This window comes from Mustela erminea, chromosome 7 (genome assembly GCF_009829155.1).
Source record: "Mustela erminea isolate mMusErm1 chromosome 7, mMusErm1.Pri, whole genome shotgun sequence".
NCBI lineage: Eukaryota > Metazoa > Chordata > Mammalia > Carnivora > Mustelidae > Mustela > Mustela erminea.
In genome coordinates this window covers 140485774-140498847 of record NC_045620.1, presented here as the reverse complement: position 1 = coordinate 140498847, position 13074 = coordinate 140485774, and the positions used below count along the sequence as shown (strand labels likewise).

Here is a 13074-nt window from a genome sequence, read left to right as displayed (position 1 = left end):
TGCTCCCAGTCCATTCTTGAATGCACGGATTCCACCCTCCCCTGCTGACCTCCCCTCCACCTGGCCCCTGGTGTCCCCGCTGCGGCTTAGCACAGGCTGTGTTTCACTCATCTGTCTGTTGGAGGAGTGTGGGCACCCAAAGACCTGTGCCTTCCACACAGCAGTGTCTGACTCAACAGAGGTGCTCAGGGTCTAGGGAAGCTAATGAGCATTTCTATTCATCAAGGTTTGTGCGTAAGGGAAGTTAGGAAAATTCAACCATTGTGCCAGGAAGCCACAGGGACCATGATCTTAAGCAGGGCACACACTGTGCCATGTCCTCATGGCAGCTTCCTGGGGGACAGAGCCCAGACCCCACGGACACCGGCTAATTACATCCACTGCGACAGACTGAGGACTAACGAAGCCTGTACCACCCTAGTTTAGGTAAAGCATAGGTTGTCGGTGGCTGAGGGTTCTCTGTTCCTCTAACCAGAATTATGTAACTTAAGAGGATACAAATCAGGCAGTTTTGGGGATTTTGCAGTTGTGCCCATTGATGTAAAAAGTCCTTTCCAAATACAGGGAGAGGATCTCACCAACGTAAGACCAGGCAACCGGAGGACACAAAGGAACAAGGACACGGCACCAGTGGTTTTTGTGTTGCTGGTTTCTGTGTCCCGTGGTCATCCAGGCACCGTACTGCTCCGCATCCCACCATGAGCCAACGGGCCACGGAGAAGCTGGTGAAGGCGGAGTGGGAGTGAGCACACCCGGAATCTCATCCTCCCCGCGCTGTGTCAAACGACGCTATCTGTGTCTCCCATCCCCGTGCTTCCCCTCGGCGGGACGGTTTCTTTTCTCCCTATTAAGTCGCAGCTACTTAATCCACGCCTTCCGAGAGACGCTCCGCTCCGGGCCTCAGAATGAGCGCCGTCCCTCCGGCTCTCGCCGCGCGCATCCGTGGCACCGCGCGCTCCCTGTCCGCTCCCTGTCCCGTCTCACCTGCTCCCTCCCGACTAACTTCCCAGAAGGTTCCATCTTCGCCCTCCTCACCTGGCACAAACCTGCTGCTCAAACTTGAGGCTGGAGGAAATCAGTTTTTGTCCAACTAGTGACACAACTGAAGTGAAGAGACCCCCACGGAGACCCAGCCTGGAGGGGAAGGAAACCGACCACATTCCGAGGGGAGACCGCCGGGCTGGAGACCAGCACGGAGCTCCCTGACGCGCAGTTTCTCGTGTCGGGAACCTTTCCTCAGTTTACCAGCACAGGTGGGCGCCTTCACAGGCCGCTGTCCCCAACGCGGATCCCGTTCTCGGACAGCTAAGAGTTGGGGCTCACGGAACGTGGGGAACAGAGCGGTGCGGAGAGAAGAAAAAAACATGAAAAACGTTCGAGGTACAGTCGGTGTCGTAGCCACACTGTCCAACTGATTAAACCATCCTGTGAAGGGAAAAAACCATCATCTGTTCCTAGCAAGTTCAAAAGCCCATTTTTACATCATTTCTTTGAACAGCTTTAGAAATACATGCAAAGGTGCTGGTCACAGAAAAGTCCCTCATTACTAAATCAATGTCTTTGATTTTAAAATCCGAAAGTTAACTATGAATTCCGAAGTGGTTTTGTGTGTAAAATCGAGGGATTTTCCCACAGCCCCTGCCCTAGGACCGATTCCCAGCGGAGGACGCACGGGTCCCGCCCCGCGCGCACGGACCACAAGCGCTCGAGGGCGTTCGCGGGGCGCACGGGCTCACGGAGCCCACGGAGCCCACGGACCACGGCCGCGTGGAAGGACGCGCACTCGCCGCAGCAGCCCTGCCAGGTCCGGACCCATCCCCGTGCTGTCCGGGGGAGAGCAGGCGCGCGACGAGGACATGCAGTCCCCGGGGCCGGGACGGGGCGGGCGCCAGTCCCTGCCCGCCGGACAGCGAGGCCGCGTCGGTCCTCCGGAAGGCCTGCGACCGCCCGCGCCCCGGCTCGGTTCACCGGGGAACTGGAACCACGTGGGAACCGACGCGCCGGCACTCCCGTGTCCAGCGACCCGGCCGCGCAGCCGCCGTGTCTACGCCGTCCTGCGGGAGCCTCCCGGCACGCGTCATCGTGGCTGGAAACGCTTCCGAGCGCCGTTCTCCCGTCGGTCGGTCGCTGTCCCGTCCGGTGAGGCGGCGCAGGTCGTCGTGAGCTCCCGGCGCGACGCTCGACGACTCGTTCGTCCCGCGACCCCGGCGCCCAGCACCGCACGTGCCCCCGGGCGTCGCGGACCCGACGTCTTCTCGGCGACGCGGTGAGGTCACTGCGGTACGGACGAGCTCCGGGACGCGCTGCGGCGGAGGTTGGCGACGGCGCGGGCGGTCGCGGGTCTGAACCCGGACGTGTGAGCGCCCGACCTCCAGTCGCATGGACCCCGCTTCTTCCGCCGTGAGCGAGGAGTCGTGCTTCGTGGCCAAGAGACACGAGGACGACGGAGGGCGTCGGAGGGACCCGGAGCCGCGGCCGCCGCGGGCCTTCCTGACGCCGGAGCACGCCCGCCTGCTCGCGCCCCGGTCAGCGCACGGCCCGGCCGCTCCGACGCCCTCCGACGCCCTCCGACGCCCCGGCCGCTCCGATGCCCTCCGACGCCCCGGCCGCTCCGACGCCCTCCGACGCCCTGGCCGCTCCGACGCCCTCCGACGCCCCGTCGCTCCGACTCCGCACCGCGCCCCTGTGCCCGGCTTCGAGACGCAAGCCCTCGAGGCGACCTCGGCCCCCGCCCCCGCCCCCGCGTCGCTGTGACCTCGCCGTCACCGGAGCCGGCAGCGCCGACCACCGCACCGCCGTCCTTCACCCCGACCGCTCGCAGACGACCCACGGTACGAGAGGGGACCCGCGGCGCGGTCCCGGCCGCACGGGGCTGTCTAGGGCGCGACAGCCGCGTCCGCCAGGCTCCACGAGTCCGGCTGCGCAGGACAGTCCCTGTGTCCCAGGCTCGCGGGGTGGACGGTGGACAGTGAGTCCTTGCGCCGCACCTCGGCCTGCAGCACGGACAGAGCGCGGCCTTCTCCCCTGCCCGGCTCGGAGTGCCCTGTCCTGCTCCCGTCGCTGCACACCCCAGAAGCAGGGGTGGAGGGGGCGGAGGGGAAGGAAGGCGCCTGCGCAGACCCGCGCTCTCGCCCGCGGCCCGCTCCTCTCCGGCCGGGCGGGCGCCTTTGTCCTGCGTCCCTTCTGCCGACGTATCTACGCGGGTCTGACGTCTACCGTCACACTGCAGACGCGGGACACCGGGCAGCGACACTTTTGTCACCGCTGCTGATCAGACGGCGTGAGCGCTGGGGGCGGGGGCTGGCGCTGTCCCGCCGTCTGGGGCGGAGTGAGGTACGTGAGGACAAAAGCCTCGACGCGGTGACGTCACGCATCCGACGTGGTGGCGTCACGCATCTGACGTGGTGGAGTCACGCATCCAACGTGGTGACGTCACGTATCCGACGTGCTGGCGTTACGTATCCGACGCGGTGGCGTCACGCATCCGACGTGGTGGCGTCACGTATCCGTCGCGGTGGCGTCACGTATCCGACGCGGTGACGTCACGCATCCGACGTGGTGGCGTCACGTATCCGACGTGGTGGCGTCACGCATCCGACGTGGTGGCGTCACGCATCCGACGTGCTGGCATTACGTATCCGACGCGGTGGCGTCACGCATCCGACGTGCTGGCGTTACGTATCCGACGCGGTGGCGTCACGCATCCGACGCGGTGGCGTCACGTATCCGTCGCGGTGGCGTCACGCATCCGACGCGGTGGCGTCACGCATCCGACGCGGTGACGTCACGCATCCGTACGACAAAGGATCCCGGAATTAGTGGCAACAGGTATCCGGGAAGGAGGAAGCGAAAACGGCGGAATGCGACCCAGAGAACGAGGAAACCCCGCGAGACGACGCGCACGGACGCGGCCTCCCTCCCGCGTCGCAGGCGCTCGGTCCTCGAAGACTTTCAAGCACGTGGTGTTCATGCTCGGTGACGTCACGTCGGGCCCCAGCGAAACCCCGTCGGCCCAGGAGCGCGCGGTCAGCGGTCTGCCGTGGGTGACCTCGTGCGGCTCGGCGCGGGCGGCTCCGGGTCCTGGTCTGCAGGACGCGCCGGTGAGGCCGGGCCGCCCGGGGCGTGCGTGGCGCGTCCCCGTCCCCCGCGCCCGGCCCCGCCCCTGTGATTTGAGCCCCGCCCGGGACCGGACCCGGCCTCGGCCCTCCCCGCCCAAGGGCGCCATTTCCCGCCCGGCAGAGCCGGGCTGCGCTTCGGTCAGCGAGTGCCCGTCCGCCCCGCGCCCACCGCGGCGCGCAGAAGCGTCCCCGTGGCGGCCACACCCTGCGGCGCGCGACACTGCGGGAGACACGGCCGTGCTCTCGGGGGCGTCGGAGCTGCCGGGGCGCAGCCCAGGCGCCCTGGCCGGGACCCGACCGGCCAGCGTGCGGTGGGGGCCTCTGCGGACGTCTCCGCATCCTCCGTTTGCGGGGAGCGAGCGACGGAGACCGAGCGGCTCGCGGAACGCGGCGGCCGGGGCAGACCCCGGGGCTGACGATTTCCGTGTCCGCCGGCTCTTACCCAGACGCCGCACCGCGGCGAGACTGTCCGGTCACTGCCGCCCAAAGCTCGGGGCGGATGACTTTCATTTCCTTTGTACCGAAATCTTCGGTCGCCGGTACTACGCGGGGCCTCTCCGTCTTCACGGTCGGCCGGGGGCCTCCCCCGCCAGCCTGGGTGGTCAGGGACTGGGGGCGACAGTTACGGCTTCATGGTCGGCCGGGGGCCTCCCCCGCTAGCCTGGGTGGTCAGGGACTGGGGGCGACAGTTACGGCTTCATGGAAACTTGGCAGGTGCAGGGGAGTGACAGGCCCAGTCCCGTGGGAATGGTGAGGGCTCCAACCTGCGCGCTTAGGAACGTACAGCAACTACCAAATACCGGAGACAGGGACAGCTAGAACAGTTCCCGCCGCAGCAGACCCTGAGACGGCCTTCCTGACCTGGACCAAGGTGACCGTGGCTGCGTGTCTCCGGCCGCTAGCGCTGAGGACTACCGCCGCCTGCTGCCACTGCTGTCACCTCGGGAACGCTGTGAGCCACATTCCAGCCGTGCGCGCAGTTCGGCAGCGGGATGGGCCACCTCGCGGAGCGGCAGGCCGTCCGTTTCTGTAGTGGTCAAGACGGCGCTGGAAAAGCTCCCCGTCCGGGGTGGCAGGGCGGGTCGGAGGGTTGGTACGGAACCCTCTGCGGTTCTGCACGGCACAACGAACGTGACCCAATCTTCCCCTCGTGGCTGCGGATCTTGGAACGAGGGTTACAGCTCAAGAATGATGGTGGTCACTGTGTTAAACGGTTAACACTGAAATTTTATATGTATATATATATGTATATACACACACACGTAGAAATAATTAAGTATTTGAAATTGTGTATATGCTCGAGAGGATCCGCATGTGAGCTTACATATATATACACATATTCCGGGTAATTTACACGTATATTTTAAGCTCCACAGCCAGCACGGACCCCGACGTGGGGCTTGAACTCACAACCCCAAGATCGAGGCCTGAGCTGGGATTAAGAGTCAGATGCTTAACTGGCCGAGCCACCCAGGCACCCCCAGATGGTTTTCTGAAGCAGTTTGTTACCGTGTTTCTCACACGGTGTCCGGTGCCCGGTGCGAGTGTGCATTCCATCGCCCTGCCCAGAAGTAGGGCTCCATCCTGCCATCCACACGCCGGCCGCGCCAGCTTCGGGCCTCACGCTCGGTAGGTACTTCATGTGTCCAATTAATTCAGGAACGAAAGAACAAAAGTGTAGGATGTGGAAATGAGCGCTTGGGATTTGGGTTATACATGAAACAAGATCTCACTCCAGTCGCGTCCTTTTCCCAAGTCAGATTCATACAAGTTGTACGTGGGACGGCCGAGCGCTCCCCCACGGGGCTGAGCTCTGTGTGCCGTCGCAGAGGGAGCGGCGTCACCGGACAGGACGGACGGGTGGAGGACGGTGTTACCAGCTCTCTCCTTCTCAAAAGCCTTAACGTGTACGTACACTTGGAGCTAGTTGTTACACCACTAACTTACGTCAAGGGGGCAGTTAACAATGTAAAAGGTTTACAGGATCGGCCATTAACTTCTCTCATAAGCCAACGGACAAAATTACAAGAAAGGATCTATATGTACTTAGCATAGCCATAAACGGAATGCTACACACCATGGAAAATGGTGTTACAAGAATGTGCTTATTGATCCAGAAAGACGTGTGTATGCGTAAAGTAAAAACGGGTCAAGAACAAAAGTACAGTATGATCCGTCTTAATTCAAAGTCACATGTGCAAGGGAAACAGTTGCAAGAAATTCTGAACCAACATATTAATGATGGTATCACCGAATTCTGGTATTTTCAGTGTTTCGGCTCTTGATGAGGTAGGCACGGCTATATCTATATATGGAATACAGATATAGATATTCATTAGAATATCTAATTCTGTACAATGGACAAATACTAATTATGTAGCAAAACCTAAAATTAAAAGTTCTCTCTAGCTCCCCGGCAGTTCGATGCCAGCAGGAATGACGTTGAGAACATCAGTTGCTGATAACGTCGCCACCAAAACGTGAGGGAAGCTAGAGCGGGGCCTTGGAAATGTGTGATTCTCCATTACGGATTCACTGCGCCGTAAATGGAGAGCACCAGGTCTGAACGACGGGCTCACTTCCGACGGTCCTGATGGGGACTCATCTGGTCTTATTGGCAAGACTATCACTTCTCCGTCCTACCCGTTCATCACCGGGAGGGAAAGCAGAGGCTCAGAAAGGTCGAGTGTGTGTTTCAGCGGCACAGGACACAGACAGAGCTCTCCAGCATGCCCTACTCAAGGTTGCATTACTCAAGAAGAGGGTGAAAGTTGATGAAATTGAGTCTCAAGGTACATTTTCTAAGAGTTTCGAATGGTGGTCTGGGTGTGTGACCTTGGAAAAAAGACACCACAGGGTTACCGCATGCTGCAGTCCTAGGTGAGTCATTGGAAACGGGTGTCCCCTGGATCAACCGTCCCTCACCTCAGCCCTGTTGTCATCACGTCCGCAAGGGGGCGAGGACAGGTCCTTCCCAAAGACACAGGAGGACAGACAAGGAGCACGAGTCAGAAGCCACACAGGGCGGCCGGCATGAAGCAAGCGCGGGGCACGGGGGAGACACTCCTAGCGACGACACGCCTCTCCATGTGTCCATCAGCAAGAAAGGGGGTGGCCTCGCAAGAATGACACATTTCCAAACTTTCACCTTTGCCCTGCACATTCTGAGTGGGCCACAGGCTGCCTCTGGGAGACAGAGGGAACGCCAGCTCGCGTCGGGCGCGGGCGGGCTTGTTCGCACACTCCGTCCACCCACCGGTCTGCAGAGAAACCATGAGGCCCGCGGGGAAGGACCCCAGCAGAAGTCACCCAAACTCCTCAGGCACCGCCCGAATATTAAGAATGAAACATGAAGAACTTAAAAGCACTGTGTTGACATATAAATATGCTTTTTGGCTAATGCTCTCGGCTTAATTTGGCTCGTTTCTGAGACACTTAGATCGCACACAAAGCTCTCATCAGGGTAAGGCTGTGCCCCTCTAACTGGTGGTATTTCATCAACTGAACAAGAAGGTAAAACTGAAGCATCTCGATGTCAAAAACAGTAAGAAATACTGGCAGAGAGCAGCCCTTGCCTCGACGGACCGAGTTCAACACGGGGCCCCAGCACATCCCAAATGCCTGTTCTCAGGTAACACTCCTCGCATTCCCAGCAAGAGCGCCAGGCCCGCGTGCGTGAACCTACCACACTCGACGACTCCTCAGACATCGGCGCAGGTCGCACAGGTGTCCAGACGGCTGCTGCGTGCACCTTGTCCTCGGCCTCCGCGTGAGCGTCTCTGCACAAAGAGGGGACAGGAGACGTGGTTAGTGGGGCCGAGATGGTCTCGCGATCTGATGGGAACGGACAAGTCCCCGCCCGGAGGCCGCTCTCCTTGAACCAGTGAACGCTGTGCACACACGCGTCGCACGCACTGCCGCGCAGCTCGGCACCGTCCTGGAGCTACACGACCCCGCTCCGGCCTTCAAAGCCGTAGTGCCTTTGAAATAGAAAGTCCGCTCTTTAATAAAAATTAAAGAACAGGGTCAGGTGTGTGACACTTGGGTCAGTCCTCAGGGCTTTGGCCTCTGTACAAAGACCACCAACAAAGGGAGGGGAGTCCAAGACGAGCTCAGGGGCCCGGGACACGCCAGCTCGTCAGGGAATCACACAGTCACGCACAGAAGGTTCTGGACCGCAAGGTGAGCGCACCAGCTTTCAGTATGGCAGCAGGAGGGGCCACGTAAGAACCTCGGAACCAGGCTGCTTGCCCAAGGCCCCCTGAGGACTAATTCTACAGGGGAAGCCCGAGATCTAAACAAACCGAGTAAGAAAGACGCCCGGGGAAGGAAGGAAGTTGGACGTTTCCTATTTTCTAGGTTTGCTCAGAGAAGTGGGGGCACGGGAGGGAAGTGAAAACTGCTCTGGAACATTAATTCAACGTTTTCCAACCACCAACCATACTCGTTCCAATTTTAGCTGTTCTGTGGGAGGAACTATGAAACATGAAAATCTACGCTCTCAACTTTGCTTCTATTCTGTGCCTCTACCTGGGATGCCCTCCCCCGGGGTGCTCGCAGCCCGCCAGGGTCTCACTTCCCATGGCTGAAGCGAGACCACAGAGGGTGCTAAGAGCAGTGCGGGCCGTCGCTGCTGTTACTGACGGACCGCGAGAGCCAGGCTCCGCGCTAGAGGCTGAGACCCACGGTCTCATGGCACTCCCGAGACACGAGACCTTGTTCCCGTTTTGCGCTCGTTCAAGATGTCCTGTGATGCAGAGACACACAGCCAGGATGCAAGACCCGCTCCTTCTGACTCCAGAATTCTGTCCACGTCTGCACGCTTTCCTCCAACGTCCCAGACCCACTGAAACACCAGTCCTGAGGTTGTCACTCTCGCGGCAGGAGACATTTAGTCCTTGCGACCCCGCCCTGGCTCACGCGCAGAAACGCTTCCCGGTGTCTTCAGAACACCATCATTGCTGTTAAATGCGGAGACCATTTTAGACCATCCCCAACCTCAAAGGAACCAGGCACAGTTTTAAAAGGGCTTACACAGATATCAAGTTTCTGGCAATTTCTAATAAATGGGAAAAATAAAACAAAGAACCCATTAGAAGCTACTTATGAGGATTTCAGGCCTTGTGATCTTACTTTATAACCAAAAATGACATTAACTCTAGTTTCTACTGGGGTCAGAGCATGCTTGCCTAGTGTGAGTCAGAAGCAAATGTTCTGATGGTCCCAAATGGCCCCTGGTGCAGGGCAGGAGAGGCCACCCGTGCTGAGCAGGATGCTGACTTAGCCAGCTGAGGGGCACGCGAGCTGGCTCTGGGGGCTGGAACCAGGACGCAGGTGGGCCTCAGTCTCTCTCCCTCCTCTGGATGGTTCCGTGCAGGGCTGGAGGAGGGCTGCATGGTCCCGAGGGCAGGGAGGGAAGGGTTCTCACGAGAGGACCGGATCGGTGTCAGACACCACATTGCTGAGTTCTCTCTACCTGCCACCCCACTTAGAGAAGTTTGTGGCCAATGAATGGAATTAATGCTCGTGCGGTCACGTAAGGACAGACGTGGATACGTGTGTGGACACAAGCATTCCTCACACCTGGAACTGCCGCTGCTTTACTCTGTGCTTAGTCGATCAGCCTTCTTTTTAAAAAGGCTCAGGAGGTCTACAGACGTCCGCGCGACTTCGAGTGTATCGAAACGGGGTGCTGGGCTTTGGAATGTCGGGAAGAAATGACTAGACTCGAATACAGTTGATCCCTTATCTTTCCCATTTTTTCCTTAAGGTCCTGAGAACCAGCATCCTGGCTCCAATGGGAAACGCTGGATTTACAGTCCGTGCACATGCTCAAAGCTACCCAATCTGAAGAAGCAGAAGCAAGCCCCGGCCCGTTCCTGTCTTTCTTGTTCTTTTATTAAGTATCTCTAAAAATATGAATAATCTAATTCCTGTGGATAGAAAAAGGCAGAATTTCAAAGCTTTGCGAAGAGTTTCTAGTCTGTAAAGTGGGCACAACACATTAAACACTTTGACCTCGACGGTGAAGCTTTTGTTATCTGTAAGTTAGGGAACTGGTTTTCAAATTCATGTGGATATTCCAGTTAATAATTATCTTTTAAACACAAAGTTGTAGTTATTTCTGCATCAATTTACCACTTTTCAGCAGAGCAGAAGCCAGATGCTTTCCCCGGAAATGGCAGGAGCAAAGCAGCAACAGCTTTGACACGCCAGGCTGAGCCACGAGTGGGCTCTGACCACCGGGCGGAGCGCGCTGGGGCGGAGGGAGAGAGAGCAGGGTGTTGGCTTGGGCCTTTCTGCAGCTTTCCCAAGACAGACATCGATACAGCTTCTTTGGTTTCGTTTCCTGAGATCTATACTACGGTTCATTCTCTGAAGGAGGGAAGATACACTCGCAAAGACAGAAACAGAGACGTGGCACGTGCTCTGTCGTGCCTAGCCCTGGCAGCGAGGCAGGTGGATTTCGTGGATTCTGCAGGTCACAGAAACAAGGCCTGGAGGCTGAAGACCACGGAGTCTGTGGACCGCACAGCTGGATTTGGACATGGACAACCCAATTCCTCAGCATGTGCTCCTGGACCCCAGGCTAAACCCTCAATAAAATCAGAGGCCACTTTTTTAAAAATCACCATATACCAAGACAAAGCAAAAGGTCGGGGAGACTTCAGTGAGAGGTTACGTGTTCTCTGCGCACCTACGCCTGTGCTGTCCCCAGCCATGGGGGTTCCCGAGCGCTGGAGGCTGACTGGTTTCTGAGACGTGTTACAACTGCAAAATACCAGGGAGTGCTATGAAAACAGATACAAAATAGTGCATTAACAAATGCATATTGATTACCTATTAGTGTGATAATCGAGGTTAGATAAATATGAAATCTAATCTCATCTGCTTATTTTTATTTGGCTTACTCTGTGTCGGGACCGGGAAAACGCAGACACGTGCTGTACCTCGCCCCGCATCTCCACCGGACAGCGCTGGTCCACAGTCTCACTGATCAGGTTCCTTTCACAACGAGCTACACTTTGAGTTTTTATCTGACTGGGGCCAAGTGCAAATAAATGCTCAGAGTGGACACTCTCGTGCTAGAGGACTGTGTAAGACGCCCCGGTCGGCCTCCGGAGCGCTGGGCTCCGAACCTCCTCCAGTTCACGGCTTCTCAAATGAAAGTGAGTTGACAGCACCGTGATGGGGCCCGTGCATGGCGGGGATGAGGCAGGTTCTGTTTCCCGCTGGCCGGCAGGCTGCAGCGTTTGGGCACAGGAGTCTGAAAGTTTGCTTCTTTGTGTTTATTGTAAACCTAACTTACTATGTAGACGTCTGTCGGCGTCTTTTCCAGGAGCAAGTTACCCCCACCCCTAGCGTGGCTGCAGCAGAGCCGTCCCCTCTCTTCCTTCTAAGTGATGTGCCGCCCGCTTATTATTCTGCCTTCGGGCCAGGACAGTGAGGTCGAGGCAGCTAGTTTCCACATGCACCTCGTGGAAAGGCTGGGCTGCAGAAAGTAAATGCAAAACAACTTCAAACGTATGAGCACGTGGCGACACCGGTAGCAGCAACAGAAAAGACCCTAACAGCCCGCTCACCGCCAAGTGACCTTGGACGGCATCTCCTTGTGAGCCCGGAGCAGACCTCTTGCGACACTGCCTGGTGGTCTGCAGGGGAAACGTGACCTCGCGGGCACAGCCAGTGGAACAGAAGCTGAGCGGAACGGAACAAAACTCTCCAATGGGCTGAGCCCAGGATGGATATTTTAAAGCATTTGATATCTGAGGAATGATGTGCCTTTCTTAGTACTGTCTGAGGGGCGCAAGAATGAGATTCAGATGTCCAATTAATCTCCTACAGATCAGCAATCCCCAAACCCCAGCCTCACCTGCGTCACCGCACAGACAGAGCCTCCCTAACCCCCCGCCCACAGGGTCCCCGGAGGTGGAGGGGAGGCGCAGGGAAGGAGGAGCTGTGCTCCCGGGGGAAGACCTCTCCGAGCCAGGTTTGGGATCCCGGCGGGAGGCAAGGTCTTTATGTTCTGGTGCCGGCTTGGCAACCCCCCATCCAACATCCCCCGTGAGCACGTGATGCCGGCCACACAGTCGCAAGCCCGGCACAGGGGCAGGCAAAGAGGCGGCAGGGCCGGGGCGGACGCGGAGCACCCTGCTCGCTCCGGGGTCCCTGGCAGCCCAACCAGCCCCTCGGGGGACCTGCCTCCCACAGTCTCTGCCTCTGCACCGCCCCAGAGCCCCAGGACACACCCAGCCACGGCCTGCACAGATGGCCCGGGAGACCAGCTGGGGCAGAAGGGCGCTGGGAAGCCCGGAGCTCACGCTCATACCTCATCTCTGTCCTTTTTTTTTTAAAGGGGGTTTTTGTTAGAGTTTAAATGCCGTTGGACTAGCTGACCTCCAAAGCCGCCTTCTGCCGGAAGACGAGGGCGTTACAGGCCTTATTCCCCGGCGCGAACACATGACTAAGGGTACTGATTCCGCCGTGGGATTAAGAAACTACGTTTCCAGGAACTGCAACGCTGAGGCGGGCGTTGAGATAGCACCGAAGGAAGGGAACCATTCAAGCTTCATTACTCACGATGTGTCCACACCGACTGGAAGGCTAGTCAAGGAACCCGGGCTGAAAAATCAAGACTCTCTTAGCTGTCCAGGCACCATCCACACAGCCGGCTCCCTCCGCTCATTCTCCGACGGCGAGGAAGGAAACAGCAGAGCCCTCGGCGCAGGACGCGTGTTAGAATCACCTGGGGAGCGTTTACCGCACGCCGACATCCACCTGCAGAGACTGGTTTAATTGGCCTGAGGTGAGCCCAGGCATCAGTATTTTTAAAGCACTCCCAGGTGACCCTCATGGGAAGCCGCGGTTGAGAACAACAGGCTCAAAGGGAAGGTTTCGCATCCACCAAAGAGACCCGGGTCTGAAGCGGTCCTGCACCGCTCCCCGCGGCCGGCCC

The 13074-nt window shown here is 58.4% G+C and overlaps 1 protein-coding gene across 15 annotated transcripts in view; it reads right to left on the bottom strand.

Annotated features, from left to right (window-relative positions):
• MYT1L (myelin transcription factor 1 like) overlaps positions 1 to 13074 on the bottom strand; it is a 392068-nt gene that overhangs the window by 342008 nt on the left and 36986 nt on the right. For all 15 annotated transcript variants that reach the window (XM_032353449.1, XM_032353451.1, XM_032353453.1 and 12 more), the window contains exon 2: positions 7804 to 7897. The gene's annotated coding sequence lies outside the window, so the exon portion shown is untranslated. The remainder of the gene's footprint in view (positions 1 to 7803; positions 7898 to 13074) is intronic.